This window comes from Corvus kubaryi, unplaced genomic scaffold (genome assembly GCF_017639235.1).
Source record: "Corvus kubaryi isolate FWS band 111438036 unplaced genomic scaffold, C.kubaryi_AGA036_p1.0 37391, whole genome shotgun sequence".
NCBI classification, from domain to species: domain Eukaryota; kingdom Metazoa; phylum Chordata; class Aves; order Passeriformes; family Corvidae; genus Corvus; species Corvus kubaryi.
Window position 1 is genome coordinate 6018414 of NW_024581130.1, and position 21332 is coordinate 6039745.

Sequence of the window (21332 nt, forward strand, 5' to 3'; positions counted from 1 at the left end):
TGACTCCACCACTCAGAAATCAAGACTTGCATCAGCAAATGTGGATTAAGGCCCTTGTGCTGCAGCCATCACGTTGAGCTTCCAGCCCCATTTAGCAGCTCCTCACAGGACACAGTTTGCATTTCATTCGATTTTTGTTGGCTTCCTCTACTGCTTCCTTCACACTATTTAGGCCTACAATATACTTAGAAGTGTTTTTCATCTCACATGTTCAGCAGCGTTTCCTTGGTAAATTCATAAAACTCAAAGATGTTCATTAAATTTGCTCGGCTAAAAGATCTGTGAGAGGGTTTTTGATTCACCCTTTCTTTCATTTATCACTTTCTCTCATCTCTTACATGTCTGTCTTCATTTCTCTCCTTATTTCTATTTCTTGTATAGATTATTTTATTGTGATTAGTTATACTCTTATGTTTTAGCCATAGGTCAAATATAATTATTCTTTGCTTTCATCTGGGATCAATGCAGAGACATACATTTTATACCTGTAATGTTTTTTTCTCCTATATTACAGATTCTGTGGCTGTGTTGATGTAACCATTCATGTTGAACTGTTTAGTGATTCAGGACTTTTAGGCTATTTTTTTATTTCTGCAGGATTTTTTTTTTTAATGTAACACTTGGATGTACACCTTCACTTTTATGTTGGTACTGTGTGCTACAAATGCCAGTGTTGATTCTTTGTTGTTCTCTGCTGTTCAACAAGTGCAGCAGCTGCAAGCAGGTTGGTATTTCCATCTCAAATGCTTGAAATCCAATACAAACTGTAGATTGAAAAGCCACTGTATTATCATTTATTTAGCTAAGTTGTTGACTACTTCTCCAGAAACAATCAGCAATCAGAGGACATTGCAGAATTTGAGTCTGGGAACTCTGAATGCTAAATGACAAATGTAGCCATTCAGCACAGCACATCAGAATTGTATTACCACTGGCTACCACCAAATTTTCCTCCTGCGTGTATAAAGCCTGGTGAGGTGATCCAAATTGTCCATGCTTGATTTGTTTTGATTATAATATGAACTAATATCAGGCTTGTTGTCTTCTGAAATAGCCTCGTTGTCTTCAATGCAAAGTGATGATGCTGTAGCATTTCCTTTCTTTGGCGTCTCGCTTGCTAGCACAGTGGTCTGGTGAAAACAGAACACAGATGCTTTCTTTGCACATGGATGATTTGGGAATAACTCCATTGGAACCTCATGTCAGTTGTAGATCAGCAATTGTACCAACAGCAAAAGTCCCTCTGCCAGGTTCTTCTGCCAAAAAAAAAAAAAAAGCCACTGTGATATTTTAACCTTTCCTTTCTGTAGGTTTCCAGTCAGCTGGTGAAATCAGAGATACTTTTCCACCTTTTCTGCATGTTGTCACAAATGTATTTCTCAGTCAGGGAACATGAAATGGTAAAATCACAGTACCAACATATTTTTACTCTGTAGCTCTGCTCTTAGCAATATTGGTACAATTACCTGGCAAAATTTTCCTGCCTTACTTTCAAGAAAATGTCTGTACGCCCCTCTGAATGCAGCCACCTTTCATTCTCTTGTCTACATTTTCATGTTATTTTTCCTGCAAAGCAGTAAAAGCGCAGCAAGATCTGAAAGTGCTGCTTGAGATACTGTGATACAAAATACGCAGATGATTGAGGGTATCCCATTAATTCTTTCTGCTATTTCCCACTGAAAAGTAACCATCTAATCAATACAAAATCTGCACATTTATCCATTGATCATACTGTGTAGGGCAAACTGTGCTCTGGTGGACAGTAGTTGCTCTCCTCTCATGTGTTCTGTTCATGATGCCTAAGGCATCAATGTTCCCTGTGCAATGGAAATGAAGTGACTGTACTTGGAGCACCTTTTTCCTTCCTTCATTGCCACACATCGTGGTTAGCTGGCTGCACAGCTCTGTACATAAATACTGTATCTAATTGCCTCGTGCTGTTATGCATCACGCAGATATCTGTGCACAGAAGACACACCTAGGCAAGTTTAAGTGTTGTCTCGTTTCCATGGATGGTGGATCATTTCCAAGAGAATGCTTGCTGCTGTTGGAGCTTCACCAATCCGGAAAAATTACTGACATTTTCTTTGGTGGCTCTGTTAAAAGGGATAAGAACAGTAACTTTTGGGAGAAAGATTTCCCCTACTGTGCTGTGAGGGTCTGATCCAGCTTTCAGGGTCCTGGCACAGAGGCACAGCATTTGTAGAGGCTGATGGGCTGGGCTTGGTGAGCAGCAGCTCATCAGCCCCCCACAGGGGCCTGTCCTGCAGGTGGGCTGGCACCTTGCTCTTATTCTTGTCCTAGAGATTAAGGAGTCATTTTGGGTTTCTGGGTGCTATATATAGATATTAAAGGCTGCCAATGGTCCCTGGCAAGCACAAATGATTTGATTTCTTGTCAATACTTAGGGAATTTCAATATATTGATCTGTATAACTCGTGGCCCTCATGGGCTCCGCTGAGTGAAAGTGGGCCATGCTCCACAGAGAGAAACTGAGCTGTTTTGTTCAAGAGTGTGATTGCTATATAAATATACGTATCTAATGCTCCTTTGGTTCTACCTTTGACATGCTGCAAAGAAGGCAGCATGCAAATTGCAAATATTGCTGACTTGTAATAAAATGACTTCCTTAGGCAGCATCAAGAGCAAGATAAGTAAGGGTTAAACAGCATAAAGACAGTTTTATCCCTTCTTTCAAGTTACCCATGTATTTGATTTCTTTTGTGTTATTCTTTCATTTCCTTCCATGATTATTTATATCTGGCTTAGAAGGCAGAGCTTCAGTGTTCTGGGCATTGGACAAACACAGAACAAAGGCAGAGCCCCTGTGACAGAGGCTTTGCTTTTTTTCATCAGTTTGTTGTAGCTTCTCATGGAAAGGCTGCCTTTTGACAGCTATAGACAAAGTACGTGTGCACCTGGAAATTAATGGAAACTTATGTTCTTCCCACCCCCTATTTCAGCTCTCACCAAAATAATTTGCTTTAACTTTGGCTATAAAGAGAAGAAACTTTCTTGGCATTTTTCAAATTCAATTACACAGGATATTTCCTTCTCTTATTTGCTTTTAGAAGGAAATAATTAGCAGCCATTTCTGTTTTCCACATGGATCTCAGTATTCTGCAAGGAAGATGACATTATACCTGGGTAAACAGCAAAGTGATTATCAAAACAAAGTCAAATAAAACCAAGGAGGCTTTCCTTTGCCTTCAGAAACTCTTGGTACTCTGCAGCAGCATTTCATGTGTAACTGAATCTTTTCTTCTCAGATTAATTTCTGTTATTGCACATGTGGCTAAATATAGAATAATCAAAGTAGTTTTAGGAGTAGTAATTTATTTACAATAATTTTATTTGCCTTAATTCCCTTGTGATTGCATTGGGTTTAATTTGTGCTAGAGCAGCCTGCATGCAGAAAAATAGCTTTAATGATTTTTCATTATGGAGATTGTACAGTGTGCCTTGTTCTCTGGAATTTGGCAACAACCGTTCCTCCTCTTCCTGAGGTCAGAGTGATTTGAGCTTGAACTAGCTATCTAGAGAGATCTGATAAAGAAATTTCATCTGTGTGGGTGCTGGCCAGCGCTGAACAGAACCCTGGGTTTCAACAGAGACTAATCTTAACTCAGGAGGGAAAATTCAGGAGGGTAAAAGTAATCTGCTCTTTGGTGACAGATCGCTGACAATTTGCTTCCACTGGCCACCTCTCTCTTCCTGCCTAAACTGTCAGAGTGCCATGGAAGAAAAAGCCCTTTGTGCCTGCCTGCAGAAAGTGACTGTCATCACCATTATGAATGGTATTTTACATAGGGCTTGTAAAGATCAGCAATTACTTCATCCTTCCTGCCTCCTCTTTGTGCCGGTTTCTGTTCGTGCTGCACCCAGCTGAGGTTTGGTCCAAAGCACATCTGCTTCCCTGTCGAGCAAGTACCTCTAAGAGTTTGCCTTGTACTCCAGCTCCTTCTTTCTACTCATCTTCCCAAATTTGTGGGGGAAAACAGCTTCCGCTTCTCTCCCTGTGGGTTGGAACCAAGATTTGTAGCTCTGTTTTTGACTTGGAGCCCTAACTCAGGCTGAGGTGCGGCTGTAGTTGCTGCCCATGGCTGCTTCAACCCCCAGGAATTCTTGCTGGGATGGGCGAGATGATGGGTGGGAGATGTGACAATGGGTGCGTTTGGGGAGGACAGAGGGGTGGAAAAGGATGGGTGTATTAAGGGGTGTTGTGAATGACAGTAAGGGCATAAAAGTTGGATGGTACCCAAAGTGATGTGAAGGAGCTTGAAAATTGTGATTCCAAAATTGTGGGGTTTTTTCTGGATTAAGAGGAAAATAAAATTATTTTTAGAGTGGAAAACTCTAAAAACCCTTGAACTTCCAAAAGTTTTTAGGTGTGATGTTATACTGCCTGTGTGGGGCCAGGGCCTTATTAAAACTGAAAATCAGCTCCTTGTCTGCTTTGGCTCAGATTTGGACTCAAACTACATCCTCTCTCAGGCACTGCAGTCTTATGAGTCAGACAGTGTTTAACAGTTTAATTGGAGGGGCTGCTGTGGTGTGCAAGTGTAGCTGGAGCTCAACAAAGGTGCGTGCCTACAGGGAAAAGGTGAGCTCTAGATGGAGCAAATTTCTCTGGTGAGGTGTCATGATAGATCTGGGAAACAGAATATTGGTGAATCCAGTCCAAAATGAAAGGGCATGGTTTGAATCAAATTGTCTCCAAAGTCTTCCTTTCTTCCTTCCATCCTGAAATAGGAAACATAAAACATAATGAAGATTTTCCTGTATAAAGCATCTGGCTTAGGCAAGACACTTTGATTTCCATTGAATAGCTTTGTCGCATTAAAATTCTCAGTCCCTGCTAGTCAGTGAGTCAGACAAGTGAGGGCAATAGGGGTGAGTCAGGGGTTTTATGACACAGCACTGAGTGAAGATTGATGTGATGAAGGTACCTCTGGTGTGGGTGAAATGGGTGTTAAAATCACTTTGCGTAGACAAAGCTTGTTATGAGAGGGATGTCTGTCCCAGAGACACCAGGAATGGATTTTTCTATAGGAAAGACAGTCCGTGTGAACAGCCAGCAAAGATTTTGACTGCTCATATTTTTTAGTGGCTTCCCACACTTAATTTAAACCTCATGAATTTTAAGTTAATGACTTTTCTTGTTTTCAAGAAATAATTTAATTTGTGGGTGATTTTTTTAAATTAAAAAAAAAAAACATAGCCAGTATATTTACAGTTAGTCGATGGAGAACCTCTCAGTTACCTGAACAAATTGTTTCCTGGGTTCTGTGTATTACAAAGAGAAAGTATTAAAAGCTCAGATTATCATACGAATTTAATAAAAATCTTACAAATTGGAAAGCAGCGCATTACTAAGCCAGAGGATAGGAAATCCTTTGATTGCACCTTTGGGTGCAATTCCTGCAGATAAGAAAAGTGGGATCTTATCATCAGTCAGGCTATTTACCTATGAGAGTCAGGGTTTCACTGATGCTTCATGTTTTTCTGCTATTATAGTAAATAGATTTTGCATTATTTTTCCCATATTTAAATTTAATCTCTTTATGCTTTCTGTATTCTATCCAGTGTATGATATTTATCTCATTTCCTTTTTAATTATTTGAACAATTGTCCTTCTAAATATTCTTGTTGTTATTGTTTTTAATTTCTTTGGAGTTGTTTGATGTTGGTGTCCATGTTCTTTACTGGTCATTTCCAAGGAGATAATTAGTTTCGTCTCTTGCAAATTTTCTGGATTTTTCTTACTAATTTGTAATACAAGCATGATTATTTTTAAAGTGTTTCATGAGACTAATTATTTTTTTTAATTTGCAAAATAAATTACTGTTCACATTTATAAAGTACCTTGACAACCTCTCTGAAATAAGGGTGAACATATTGTGGAATCTGGAGGAGGAAAGAGGTCATCCTTAACACCCTCAGAACTGGTAAATTTGTTTGCTAGAGAGCCGCATTAAAACAAATTTCACTGTGTATCTTTTTTAAAAAGAAGGAAGGATTTTAGAGCAGCAAAAAACATGTTTTGTATGTACTTAGCACGTGAGGAAATTTGGTGACACTCTTTGGCCTAAGACAAGTTTTTATTTTCTGTTCTATGGTGCACAAGCCCTGGTTGTAATACAGGTGCTGCTGAGATAAATGTTCGTGTCCTTTGAGACATGAGCCTGAGGACACACATCTGCTGTCACAAGTGGCTTCTGTACAAGCAAACCCCAAAGTTCCAGGGGGTGGGGATTTCTGTGTGTCTTGTCCAGTTCCCAGAGGCAGAGCAGCTTTGTCCCCTGGGCACAATGCCTGGGGCAGTAATCGATGGCCGCTGTGCTTGAGCTAGTGTGTCCAGTCTGGCTTGTGCCATTTGGGGTTACTGCCACCAGCAGGTGACAATTCCAAGGTCTTCACACCACACTTTGCTGGGGGGTGTTCACAGGAGAAGGGTGCAAAGGTCCTTCACAACTGTGCAGAGGGGCAGGAACTCTGTCTCTGCTAGACAGGATTTCATCCCTTGCCATTTCTCAATGCTTAGTATTTCCAGCGCCTGCAGTTGCTTCCTAAAGCAAGTAACACAGTTTCCTCAGGGAATATTGACTCCGGGTCTAAAGCAAGGTGCAGCATTTTCACTCCCACTCAGCAGGTGATAAACCTAAAGATCTTTAATTCCATGTAGGGTTTGGGTTTCTTTGTTTGTTTGTTGGGGTTTTTTTAACTGACTCCGTGATTTTGGGCAAAGCAGTGAGCTCACTATCCTGAGGTTTTAAGTCTGCAGAACTTAAAGGAGTAATAACAGGCTTCCTAAAGCTTGGGGGGTTCTTCTTTCTGAGGAAAGTATGACTATTTTATGTTCTACCATATTATCTTATAAGTTCTTACTGTTTATTGCAGTAACACCAGGTTTCATGATATTTCATATTCCTTTTCCTCTTAATATTCCAGACACATGGCTGTATAAAAATTTCAACTTTAGCTGAAATAAGTTTCTAGCTCTTCCCCTATACCCAAGAAAGAAAAACCTTGATAAACTCTCTCCCTGAAGACTAGAAGAAAAACTAGGATAGAAATGAAGAGGACCCAACCTCTGTTCATTCTTGAAATTAGTAATTTGCTGGGAGTGTAAGCTGTGGTGTGTGTGTGTGTGAGGTCTGGCAGCATTACAAACATGAACAGCAAGGTGGGACTGTAAATGTTAAGTATGTGCAGCCAAGCTGATAATTAGAGAGTTCTCAGCAATTTGTCTTCAATTCAGAGGAAACATTTCTTGATCAGAGAGTGTTAACTGAACAAGTTCCAGGAAAGGGAAGCAACATAAAGGATGCTTTTTCCCTCCCTCCTCTTCCTCTGCCTCTCTATCCCCTTGGCGTATTGTATCAGAGGTGTTAAGTGCAATGCTTTCTCTCCTTTTTATTGTAACTTTTCATTCTTACTAGCAACTAGAAATTAATAAGCTTAGTTTGCTTTCAGTATTTAAATTTTTTGATATGCTGAGCATTATTTCAAAAGTGCATGCGTGTGACCTTGGCAACCTTGCGAACAGGAAAATACAATGTACCTTCACTTTACTGCGGGTGCCAAAAAAGCAGCTGTAGTAATGTTGGTTTCATAGCATTGCTTTTTTCTTTCCTTTTTTCCCCCCCAACCCTCTGTCTGGATTATATCTCACATGTTTTAGATGAAAATGCATAAAAATACTTCTATCCTTGTATGTTCACTAGTATTTTCATGGCCACACTGTCAACGTAATTGGAAAAATGGAGCAAACAACATCTTGATATTTAACAAAATACTGTAAAAAAAATAATAATCTTCTGCATATATCATTAAAAAGAAAAGTAGTATAAATGACTTTGAAACATTGCATTTAAAACATTAAATTAAAGGGACAAATCCCTGTGTGGAATAAATTGAACATGTACTCATTGAAATCAATGGAGCTACACAGGTTTAAAGTAATTTGGTATCTGGCCCTCTATTGGAATGCTAGATTAAGTTGGAATGACGTGTACTTGAAAAAGTACACATTTCATTTGGGAATCTATAATGATCCTAAAAAAGCTGAAATATTCCCCAAAATTTGTGATTTGCACAAACTCCAACCAACTCTGCTTTATATTTTTGCACTGTTTTTACCTGGGAATATATACTTCAAGTAGTTCTCAAAATGACTGAAGCAAATCTGACAATTTATCATAATTGAAAGTGTCTTAGGAAAATGTCTTGGAGGCTCAATTTCCTGCTGAGAAACGGAATGTCACTGTTGTCACTGACCTGTGGCTGTAAGAGGCACATGATCAAGAACTTATTAATTACAACATTAAATGCCAAATATATGAGATACCACAGACATTTTATTGGATGTGGGAACTAATCAACTTGCTACTGAAGTAATTCAATTCTGTGCAGGTTTATTATTCAAGCACTTTAAAGCTCAAGGAATGACAGCTGATATATATGGAGGAAAACTAAGAGACAGCAATAGTTCTTTTTAATTGTATTTATTGTATTGGATAAAAGTGATATACAGCTTTCCTTTCTGGTCTTGAAGTGATTTGTCTCATGCCTAATTATCACTTAACTATCAATGACCAGGATGGAGAAAGAACAGCCATGCTGAAAACCAGTGTTCAGAGTGAGTTGGCTGCAAGGCACAGGTGCCCTGCCAGCTTTAGGTTACCCAGCCTCCAGCACCTACAGGTTTCCAGCAGAGCAAAGAAGCAGCCAAAGTGAGGTGTCCCCTCAGTGCCATTACAGGCAGCAGCTGCCCATCCCCAGGCTGGGCTCCCCAGGCAGGAGATGAGCACTAAATGTTTAATTTAGCTCCTGGTGCTTTGGAAGAAGCGGGTGCATGCTTTTGCCTCCTCGCACACGGAGAAATTTCTGCAGCCGAACTTGTATCTGGCTGTCCAGGGATCAGTGCTGTGTGCTGATGGGACCAGTCAGCCTGGCAAGCTGGAGCCCCCTTGTCAGCTGAAACTGTTTTCCACAGTCTTTGTTTGCTTGTGAAGCATGTGGGATTCGGTTAGGTACACAAAAGAAAAACCTGCTGAATTATGTACCTCTGAAAGTACAAAGATCTCCTGTTTGTGGAGAACAGACGACCATCTCAGTAGGATAGGATTCTTGGTGGCAGATTTTTACTTTTTTCCCCCCAAGGAAATGTATTACATGGTGTAAGAAACCGTGCAACTTAGTGAAAATGGAAAGATGCTCGTGTTCTGGAAGGATGAACTGGATGGTGTCTTCACAGATGATGCATCTCCTTCAAATGGGAATAATATGGCTTTATAATAGACTAAACCAGACAAATTGATTCTTCCCCAGTCCTCGGTGACTGGATGGTTATGATTTGAATTCATTAAAACATTTCTGATTTGTACTTTGTTTGAAAGCGAGATATGTCCTTGGCTTGGGAATGAAGCTCAGCTGGAGAACATGCCTTTAACTTAGCCTCTGAAGCTGAAATTGTATATAAAATGTTTTATGTTTTGCTTTTGATTTTGAAATGCAGACTTCATTTCTGTTTACCCTAAGTTCAGTCATTCATGATCATATTGATACAAGTATTAAAGTCGTGGTAACAGAGTCAGTTTGGGGTTTTTTCTAATGTAACTTGAAAATCCCCTATTGTTTTTCATCTAGTATGGTAGTAGAAGGACTGAAGTTTTGTTCAAGGGCTTTTGGGTTGTTTTTTTTTTTTTTTTTGTTGGTTGGTTGGGGAATTTTTCGTTTGTGGGTTTTTGTTTGATTGTTTGGTTTGGTTTTTTCTTTGTAATGCAGTAGCAAGTCCAGAGACACCAATAAAATATTTTTTTTCCCTTATATTATGGTTGCTCAGCTCTATTAGTATAGAACATCCGTTTGTTTGCTGTCCAAAGATTTTCTAAAAGAAAATAGTTATGGTATTTGTAGATTTTTCATTCTTTTCATACTGATTTGAATATAAAACCTCTTTAAAAAATTTATAATCCTCTGTGTTTACAGTGGGTTACCAAATTATTCCTCATGTTAGTACCTGAAGCCTTACCTGTAGATCAGGTAGGAGTTGGGAAAGATGATGAATATTCACAGCAGCATTTAAGGCTGCATAAAATCCTTGTGGCGGTTAAGTCATATGCTTGCACAGATTAGCAGTGTTAAAAATAAACTAGAGAATGATAAGCAAATTTCTTTAACTACTTTTTACAGGTGATTTAACCACAGGAAACAAGGAGGAAGTGCTAGCATAATTAGATAAGCATTTCACTTGTAGTTAACAGTGACAAATGCAGTGATACCAGCTAAGTTTTGAGCTGGAATTTTAGGCAGTGTGCTAGCAAGGGGAAGTGTGCCCACAGGGATGCTCCTGTTACTCATTCCTAATGGAGCTTGGCTAAGGCAAGGCAGTGGATGTCATCTTCCTGCAGTGCCTCCTGGCCAGAACCAGCAATAAAAATACACAATAGATTTAATGCAGCTTGGCTGTCCTGTGACCAGTAAGTTTGCCATAGGCAGGGGCACAAAGTGCACTGAGCTTCTTCAGCCTTGCTCTTAAGGCTTTTCTTACCATAGTCTTATGTAGTGGGCATAAGCTGGGCTGAAAATTACCCACAGAACATAAGAAAATACAGAATAGAATAATGAAAGCATAAATACTACCAGAAATGTAAGCAATCTTGCACTGAAGTAGAATTCAAAAATGCATTTTTTAATTTAATACATTGTCTTAAGGATATGATTTTCTACTCCCCGAGTGTTTTCTATTTGACAGTGTCACAAGTTGTTACTCTTCTTCAAGAGAGCTGGAAGGCAAAAAGTTCTGGCCCCACTCTGAGGTATTTAACCAAGGCAGAGATCTTGATGATATTAGCACGGAGCAGTGTTGCTGTAGCCATGAATGGGTGAAGTTGATTACAGGAAAACTTAATATCTAAAGAAATCTAGCTACAAATTCTTTAGGTTCCAACCATCGGCATCTAATGAGTAAATTACAAATGAATTTCAATGAAAAAGACATACTTCAGTCACCCATCCAAAGAGTACTATCCAAAATCCCTCTAACACCAAAATCAGAACAACCACACAGACCTCTCTTTCATACAGTATTAGTTTCTTTCTAAATGGAAATGAGATTATTTCTGATTTATGTTGGTGATGTCTTGAGCAGGTCTGTACCCATTTGCTTACCTGGTTTACAAGAGGTGTATTTTTCCTCTGGGCCAAATGTTGTACTCCCTGTAAAACAAAGGTTATGGCACTAACACAAGCTATTTCCTTGAGGCCAAATTCTACCCACAGTTTCTTGAATGCAGATCACTAGCATTACACATGGGTAACTGAAAATCTGAATTTACTCTTGAGTGCTCAGTTCAGTCAAAATTATTTTGCAGCTTCCCTGCTGATGGCTAAGAAATCATCCAACCCCATTAGTATAGCTACCTTTTATTCAGCATTCCCTTCACAAATATAGCATAAGGGCTGCTTATAAATATACATGCTTTTGTTGAAAATTGCTGTTGAAATTCACTGCTTTGCATACTACAGGTATAGTGAAAGAAATATCTGAAAGCTCATAATTAACCATTCCTTTTGTTCAGACAATGCAAAGTGGACTAAGTTCTCAGACATTATATCCAAGATGCTATGCCCAAACTGTTTCCAGCTATTCTTCACACAATTTTGATTGGTTTAGGGCAGAGCTGTGCTAGTTAACATTCCTGATCATCCTCATCGCTGCCGATGCATTGTCGCGTGCTTCTGATCAAATCCTGCCTTGCTCTGAGCACAAATAATTCAACTCCCCACTGTAAATCTTTTCTAATTGGGTTATTTTTGTCTTTTAATCTCTTACTCTGAGAGCCACTAATGATTTTGAACTGAGACATGTATAATCTGTAGCAATTTAGCTTATCTGGCTTTTTAAGACCACTTATTTTGCTTTTAATCTTTAACAACCCTGTTTGGATTTAAGACTATGTGCACTAAATGACAAAAGTAGAAGCAGATTTGGCATCATTATGCAGTTCTTAACCTGGTGCTGAGGCCTGCAGCTTCAAAGCTTATGATGCCATCCATGACTGAATTTTAAAAATAAATTGAAATCAACTCCAAGACAAGAAAGGTTGAGAGCTTGGATGATAAAGGTAGTAGTGTGTCATATGTTCATTACTTGCTGTGCTGCTGTAACAAATATCAGACTTGGTGGTTTTCCCTTGCCTGTTTGAATTGGTAGCTTCAGCCTAATTTTCCAAGATGAAGTGATGTGGATTAATAGAATTTTTTTGAGTCTAACCTTTCATAGGTCCTTATGGACTGCAGGCTAAATCAAACAAACTGCTATTAGTGGACCTTGTTTGAGTAGCTATGCATAAATTTGTTTTAGTGGAAAACAACAGTGGGTTACCTCAGTCTCATACGAGAATATGATCACTACCTTGGGCAGTAATTGGAAATCAGAGTAGAAAGACCAAGGATTTAATTAATTTTCAGGATCCTACCATATTAGGTTGCTAGATGCTCCTTTACAATATGAAATATGGATATGACAGTCAAATAGAGTTTACAAGCCCTGGATATTTGTCACATGTTTGAAAGGGATGGGCAGAATTATTTCACAATGTGTGACACATTACCCTCTAGTGCATGTCTGGGAGGTTACTGTGCTACAAACAGTTTTGATTAATCAACCATTCCTGTTAAGATGGGGTGTTTAGCAAAGCTGGAGAAATACTTCAAGTATGGAGGGCCCTTTACTAAAATGGGCTAAGAAGGATTTTCACAGCTGTGTCAGAATTGGTCAACCAGTGATTTGTTTTTTTATGAAAGGCTTGATTGCATCTAAGTGTGGAGTCATTTTTTTGTGAAATGCAACAAGGAAAAAGAAGTTTCAGATGTGTTGGTTTATTTAACCTTCCCACCACTTCTGCTCTGCACAGTCAGACATATGTATGTCCAAGAAACTTTGAGAACCGTGAAGGGTGTCAGTTCACATGAAACAGCACTTAGACATGTTTCCAATCCCACTGGATTTCAAGTCAAGCCTCTACTGAAAGAGCATTTTTTTTGAGAAGGATGAGCATTTTCATGTTGCAGTTGCCCTCTGACTCCCTGGAAAAGAAAATTTCCCACACTGGCCAAATAGAATGGATGAATCTAGAGCAACTTCAGAAAAAGCAATATAGATATGATGTAATGAGTTACTTATGCTGATCTATGGGGAATTCTATTGGTTTCTGACTGATCTAGTTATCTTTGAAAATCTCAGCTAAGTACGAAAAAAATACTTTAAGTAAACATGTGCAGGTTTAGATATTTACACTATGTGCAAAACCAGAATTACCTGTAAAAGGAAAGAGATTGTCCTGAAAAAAAGTATTTTCTTTCTCTTTTGCTACTGTAAGTCTGTTAAGCGTTAATATGGACTAAGTTCCTGTTGTTGGTAATTTTACAATGGCTTTGAATTAGTGTGGGCTTGAGTAGTGCAGGGAGTGTGACAGTGTCAGGCACGTGGGGATGTGGTGTGCTCCCTCCCTCACTTGCCTGTCCTACAGCTCCTGACAAGGCAAGCTGAAGTGCTGCTGACCAGGGACTGGGAAACTGTTCAAAAGGCTTTCTGGGCTGGGGAAGACTTGGGGAAAATGTGTTTGTGGGGAAATAAATGCATCTGTCCATTACCCTGCTGCTTTGTTCTCAATGATTATGACAAAACACAAATTGCCTCTCATCCTAAATCCATGTTATTGCAGGCTTTCACTGGATTGATTCCTTCAAATTCCAAATCTGTTGGAGTTGTTGGGTGAGAGAAGTAGGAAAAAGAAAAGGCAGGAAGTGTTTTGGGTTTTGCTAAGGGTTTTTTTTGTTTGTTTGTTTTGGGTTTTTTTATCAGCAGGTAAGCCTGATGATAATTCTGATTCAATGTGGTGCAAAGGCAGAGCACATGTGGACGTAACCCCTCCTGAGTACACCAGCACTGGAGAACTGCCTTGAGCTTTGAGGAAGACAAGGATATGTTCTTCATGCTTGAAACTCTCTGAAGCAGCTCAGAGAAACTGAGCTGTGCTGGTGACGACAACTGATTTTCAGCCCTTTCAGCACCTCTGCAGGCTCCAGCAGGGCATGGTGCTTCCACTGTCACCACACAGGCTATGCTTTCTTTCCCTCTCCATCCAAATTTATTTGCCTGTGTGGCAGAGACTTTTCTGAGGACTGAAGGCCTCTTATAAATGGCAGCTTTCACCCTGCTTGAAATCTAAGAAGCAGCTTAACTCCTGCCTTCTGTGCTCAGTCTCTTAACAAAGAAAACAAGTCTCATTCTGAATATCTCCCTTTTTTGCTGGAAGGTTCGCACACATTAAAAATCCTCTGATTTAATAATATCTTTGGTCAGAGCTTAGTGTCTAAATTTGCTGGAAATAAGCAGAAAGACCCTTCTTTAAAATGGGAAGAAAGGTGGCTTAAGAAGTAGACCTTAATATTCTAGAGGCCTTTTTTATTAACTTCACATTTGAGGAAAAAAAATCTTATGACTTATGTCAGGATCTTTTGTTCACTTAATGAATTTTTCAAGGTATTAAAAATAATTTGTGCAATGTGATGACTATTAAGCTAGTAGGTGAGGATGGGAGTAGAATATAATTTCATTTAATATCCCATTTGAAATAAAAAGAATATTCTTAAAGGTTTTTTAAGAGAAGGAAATCTTTACCGATGTAGAAAAGAACCTCATCTTTGCTGGAAACTAAGCCACATGACATGGCAATAACAGCTCCACAGGAAGAGTGGGAAGCATGTTGAAGATCAGTCTTTACATTTAACACTTCAAAAAATGAACCTCAGTGAAGACACCAGGCAGCCATGCTCCTTGCACACACTCATAATATATGTGTGAGGATATATAATATATGTATATACACACCTCACTCCTCCTCATCTTGCTAATTTCTGTGGGTGTTATGATTACAGACCAGGAGGAGATTAAACCCCAGAGCACAGCCACATGGTGGTTCTAAGAGAGTTTACTTTGGAAGTGTTAAATGGGTGATCTCCTATGTATGCAAATTAAAAGCTTCTGGGAGTACAGTGCATGCAATGAAAAGAAAATATAGCCTTCTGCAGATGGAAAAAGCTATCTTATTAGGAATTAATAACTGTCTCAGTCCTAGGGAAATAAGAGAAAATGGTGCATCTATTTCTCACTGCAGCAAAACGTAATTAACATGAAGGTCAGAGGGCAAGGACATAGCATGCAATTAAGTCTTCCTCAATCTTGCACTACACAGGTAAACACAATATAAGCTTAATAATGAACAAATCCTCTGGTATCTAGCACACATTTTGAGAGCTCTCATTTACATGAACTCTGTGGGGAATCTTGTTTCTTGCTATAGCATATTTTGCAGTTCTATATAGAAAATTTAGGAGGACTCTAAGGACATTTTCCTCACATCTTTCTTGAGGTTTGTTCTGATCCCCCTACCACTGAAGCATTGCTGTAGCTCATTTTTCTGCATGTTACCTGAGATTTCGTGCTACTGCAGATAAGGCAAAGCTGTAAGAAGACTGCTGCTAACATGTGAAAGCTGTGCTTTGAAGTGATAGTGTAATGAATATCTATGTTAGTTACTGCTGGATGCATCCTTTACCTTGCAGCTGTCAAGCTACTTTAGGGGGTGACACCTGATTTTTTAATTTATATTTTTCTTGGACCAGGGCACTTGGTTGAGAATACGGTATTCATTACACGCCTGTCCACAAATGCGGAGTGGGAATGGATTCAGCTCTGACTGTGCTTTGAGCTGGAGGTTGGCGCAGATGACCTCCCAAGGTCACTTCCAACCTGAATTAATCTATAAGCTTAAGATTTGCATGCAGATCTCTGTTAGTTTTTTACAGTTCTTTTAGAGAAGAAAAATATTTCTGCTAAATATTGGACTTGACCTGCAGTATATTCAAGTTCTCAGAAGTGGTCTAGTTTTTATTCATGCACCTCTGCCACTGCTTTATTTTCTCTTGTCTCATTTTCCTCCAAGAGCTTCCAGACTTGCCCTTGATTTCTGCCTCATAACAAATCTGACTAAGACCTGCTTTCCTTTTGCTTTCCAAACTCTCTCTTTTCTCTGTGGCTCTGAGCCCAGGGAGTAATATATAAAATGTTGCAAACCATAACAGGGAGACACAGCCCCTCGCAGGCATGGAAGTGGGATGCAGAGTTATGAAATAGCACCAGCAGAAAGGACTGCAATATTGTGAGCTTACCTTTCTGGGCAGCATCAGATAAGATTTATGCAAAAGGGCTCTCTGGACTTGGAAACATCAAGAAACAAATTAAAAGGGCAAATACATACACTAAATCGTCCCCTAACCCCTCATGTCAGACCTCCCAACCTTATGCGGTGTATAACTGTGAATGGCAAGGTAGAACCTAATCTGAAAACTCTATAGCCAGATTAAGTCTGAGTACAAAACTGACCTGGTTCATCTTTTCTGTCATCAGTGGTGGAGGCCCATGCAATAAATGCTACAGGATTTTTTTTTTTTTTTTTTTTTTTTCATGGACAGGGATTCCTTGGGAGCAGTCAGGAGACTACAGTAAAGGGTCAATGCCCTTCTCACAGACAATCTATGAAAATCACTACCTGAAAGAGAAAGGCGGGGGGGATAAAAAAATTGAAAGGGGGACAAGGAAAATTAGTGCAGATAGTATGATTTTTCTCAAAATAGCTCTGGTTTTTGAGCTTTTAACTTGTAACCTTGGAGTAACAGTAGGTGATAATTTTGAAAATTGGGGGAATTCCTGTTCAGTCTAAATTCTCCTGAGATGAGAATAAAAGCTTCTGCAGAAAACAATTTTGGTCTCAATTAAGATGGAAGCACAGGGAGGAGAAGAAGAAAGACATTTTTGTCTCTTTTGAAAAAGGCAAGCCTGAAATTCAGGTAGTAGGTCCTATTTGGCCAGGCGTATGGGATGCGAGGCAGCAGGAGAGTAAGTGCCAGTGTGTGGTATGAGCTTACCCCCTTCACACTCCCATTTTCCAAATGATCAGATGTGAACTAAATTTCATGCACTCAGCTGCTAAAAAAGGTGGGGTTTTCTTTCCCAGGCAGTCATACTTTTTGCTGCTTCGAAGCAAGAAGAAATGAAGAGCCAATGTAGCAGCTAGCAAGGGGTAGTGCAGAGGGTGAACTGGGAGGTTACCTTTTGAGAAAAGGCCACAGCAACCCTGTGTGACACACCCACCTCTACCCTGGCCCCATCCTTGCAGCCTTGCCCCTGCTGTGCTGCCTTGGATCTTGGGGGAGCCCTTGTCTTCTACTTTGTTGGCTGCCAAAGGGGGCCAGTGCTGGAGGCCACCTCCCCTCTTGTGTGGGGTGTGCCCTGGCTGACTCCTTTCACTGGAAAGGCTGCAGGAGCTGCCAGAAAGGCACAGCAGCTCAAAGAATATGGCCCTAAGTGAGGCAGCAGCTCTGCAAAACCTTCCTTTCTTCTTTATCTTTCAGACTCATTTATGCTTTCCATATATGTCAAAACATGTCAGATATTTCGAGCGTGATCTCTTGAGAACATGCTAATTCATGACTCCCTTAATATTCCAGCTCTTTTTATTGGATGATTGTGCTATATTTTACCCTCATCTTTTGCTCACTTGCTTTCTCTGGAATAAGTTGAGGTTATGTTTGTTTTCAGGGGTATGACTATATTTTGTCTGACAGAAAATAGGTGGTTAGTTTGAAATATCTGTTATTCTGCACCATCCCCCTTTTCTCCTAGAGAAAAATAGGGAGGTAGAAGATGATTGTACTGCAGTGCTTGCATTAGCAGGGACAATAGTACAGGTACTCTTGGTTTACTGAATACTATGTACTAAAAGGATAAAAAAACCCCAAATGAATCATAAGTAATTTAAAAACAGAATCAGAGTAAAATTATAATGAGCTTGAGCAATCCCGAAGAAGGTAGCACAGATGGATTCAGTATTTTAAATTTAATGTGAGAAAATGTTTTCTTGAACTTGTGGATTTGGTGGGGAGACTGAGATGCTTTAATATTAATAATCTGCACATAGCTGCATTGAACAAATGGTGATAGGGGAAATAACCTTACCTATATGCGGTAGTGCACATAATGAGACTGGTATTTACAGTTCTTTAGACCTATATTAATTTTACAGAGGAAATCTTGTCCTCTTTTTTCCTTCTGTGTCGGTATTTGCAATTTAATATGATCACTAAGAGCAAAATGAGACTCCTGCACATACAATTTTGCTGTGGATCTCCTAGCTGAAGAATGATGGTGATAACCTGACCAAGTTTTTAATTTTTGCATGCAATCAAAGCTCAGTTTCAGTCATTTTGCTTATAAAATGAACAATGATATTAGGGAATGTATTTTCTTCATTATGGTTCAGACATCATTCTGAGATAGCTGAACAGAAGTGTACTGTACTTGTTATCTGAATGTGGTGACTCAGAAAAGGCATTAATAATAACTGAGCGGTTTTATTCTTATACTGACTGAGGGACTTGTGCCTGCTTGTTTTATCAGAAAGAAAAAAACCTGCATCTGACTGGTACGAATTTTGCCTGAACAAAAACTACAGGTTGCAGTCCAAATGAGATTATTTCTTTCAGTGCATATTGGTTTCATTTTCTAAAGTTTCTATGTTTTGAGAGCACGTACAGGAGTGACTTTAATTTGAGGCTTAAAGTTACTGCTTTGGGAGACCAAGCTGCTGCGGTGATTGTTGAGCTCTCATGCATTTGTTAGAGCTCTGCTCTGTTACCTACCTGAGATCTTGGAAGTTGTTAGTGTTTATCTGAAGTCCTGGTGAATAGTGGGGAGGCTTTTATGCAACAGAGAGGAGGACAAATAGCAGCTGCATTCATAGAAACTTTTGCTTCACGTAAGGGCACTCACCCATGACAGCCGTTCTCCACCCTGGCACAGGACAAAGGTCTTGCTAATGATGCTGCTATCCAGTGCTCTGAAGGCTGTGAGCACGCTGTATAACTGCAGGTTGGCAAGGTCACGACACGATTAACCAAAGCTGTCTCTCACGTCTCAACTGACCTCAATTCCAAAGTGGAACTCGCAGCGAGTCCTTGCTCCCTTCGGGCGCTGATCAGCTCTCTTTAAGTGTGTGGGGACGCAGGGTTTCCTGTAGCACAATTCACAAAATGTATTGCCCAATGTGTAGAAATTGGAGAAAACTGCAAAAATTGCTATATTTACGACAAAGATGTGCTTCATCACTTAAGTATTAAGTATTTCCTTTTAATCTATATGTTTTTAAGTATGTGCAGTAATAGATCTTTCTATGTATAGAGGTTTCTGGCAGATATATATGTACAACTAGTTCATGCAAATCTCGGCAAAAGATATTAAAAATGGCTGTTTATAAATATAAATAGCCGAAGCAGGTATTTGCTTTACCATTACTCCACCTACTGGTATTGTGCTAAACTGACTGAGCTCTCAGAGCTTAATAAAATAAAGGAAATACAAGTATCCCCAGAGCATGGGCACTGAGTGATTAATTAAACAGCAATTTTGGGCAAGGATGGTTTTAAGGAATAAATCATGATTTATTTTGGATGGGTGGAGGTTGCACTACACCCTTCTGTCTATAAATACGTTTCCTTCCCGTTAAAAATATTTAAAACTTAATTTGAGAGGAGTCAATATTATAACACATGTATCTATATATTTATAACAGGAATGTGTGCACATATATTATTTGAATAATAGTGTAGAATTACCTTAGAACAGTAAAATATCAATTAAAATTAAGTCTTCCAAAAGCCGCAGCAATGTGAGTAAATAGAGTATGACAGTGTCTGAAAAATTACAGCAGGGAAAACAAACACTGTCACAAATGGACTATGAGCAACTACTTGGGGCTGAAGTTTACAAGAGATGATTTCTTATCACAGTGTAGTTGCTGGAGGAGCCTGAGCTCCAAGATGTGTTTCAGACAGCCCACAGAAGCTGTCAGTTCTGCGTGTCACATGGCCTGTGTTCAAGGGCAGTGGCTGCTTGTGAGGTCTAAATGAAATCAGGTAAATCAAACACAACTGGAGGGCCACCCTGGGCTCTGCAGCAGAAGAGAAAATGCAGCAGCAGTGTTTTGTTTTCAGAGGGTCTGTAGCTCCAAGATAGTTTGTGGTTGCCTGGTTTTTCATTCTTTCCACCCTCCCTGCACTAAAGTAATGCATCCTTTTGCTGGAGCTACCGTAAAGAGCCCACCATGCAGTGAGACCTGTGGGAACCTCCTTCATCAGCAAATTTCCTGGACAAACTTAACCTGCTTTTTAATGTTAAAAAAAAAAACAAACAAAAAACTTAGTCCACTGCTGTCTGGAAATCTTGCCTGTAATATATGTGCCCATCACAAAATCCATGTCATAGATACGCTCATGGCCGCTGCCCTCATTTGCTGCTTATTGGTTACCATCTTGATAGTCATATTTTCTTACTAAATAAGATATTTCCTTCTTTTTAGCAAATTTTATAGCAGTGTAACTATGCAAAACAGAAGTTCTCCATTTCTGTGGCATGGTTTCCTGCAAAGGCCTGGTAGTGAACCTTTTCCTCTGTTTTTGTAGTTGAAAGTGTGACGAGGGCGCAGTCAACTTTTACTCTGCTGTACCACCTGGCACCAACTGCAAAAAGAATCTTTTTAGAGTTGGTTTAAGGACTACTTATTTTTCTTTTCTGCAGAGGACTGCATGCATGCAAGGGCAAAGCAAAACCTGATCTCTCCACCAAAGGGACCTGGAATCCATGATGGATTTCCCTGCTGGCTGTAGCCACGTAACTCATTAAAACCAGACTTCTTACCTCAGCCTAAATCAAGGGTGAAGAGGACATTCTCCCTGTTGTGGGTCTATGTGCATTGGTCTTCTGAATACTGATTAACAGTAGAGAAATGCAGGTACCTGGAGCAAATGGCAGGCACACTCCACTCTGTTCAGGTTCTCACCCATATGACAAATCCCAGGACCCTGGAATATGTTCTGGTGCTGTATTCTCCTCTTCTTCCTAGCTGCTCATGCATTTCCTTTAGTTAACATGTCTGGAGGTTTGGGACAGGAACTGCACTCAATTACCCTGGAAAGCTGCCCAGAGGGGGTTAGGAAGAGAGAGACCTGAGGAGAGGAGTGTGCAAAGACTCCTCTGGAACAGAAAAATGCACCTTCTTTACCCCTGGGAGGAAGACTGCAGGCTGAGCTTCAAGGAGGGAGCAGTGCTTTGGGAGATCTCTTTCCAGGAGGAAGCAGGGAGGGCTAATTAGGTGAGTTTGCTCCTGTTCTGTGCTGCAGTGCTGAATTGGCACTGATTCTCAGCA

At 39.8% G+C, this 21332-nt stretch overlaps 1 long non-coding RNA gene across 1 annotated transcript; it reads right to left on the reverse strand.

Annotated features, from left to right (window-relative positions):
- Window positions 1-3211: 3211 nt before the first annotated feature.
- Window positions 3212-19137, reverse strand: LOC121669351. The gene is made up of 3 exons (XR_006017735.1): window positions 18902-19137; window positions 11176-11223; window positions 3212-4743 (listed from the first exon to the last, which is right to left on the reverse strand). It is a non-coding gene; the product is annotated as an uncharacterized LOC121669351 (long non-coding RNA).
- Between the last annotated feature and the right edge of the window lie 2195 nt (window positions 19138-21332).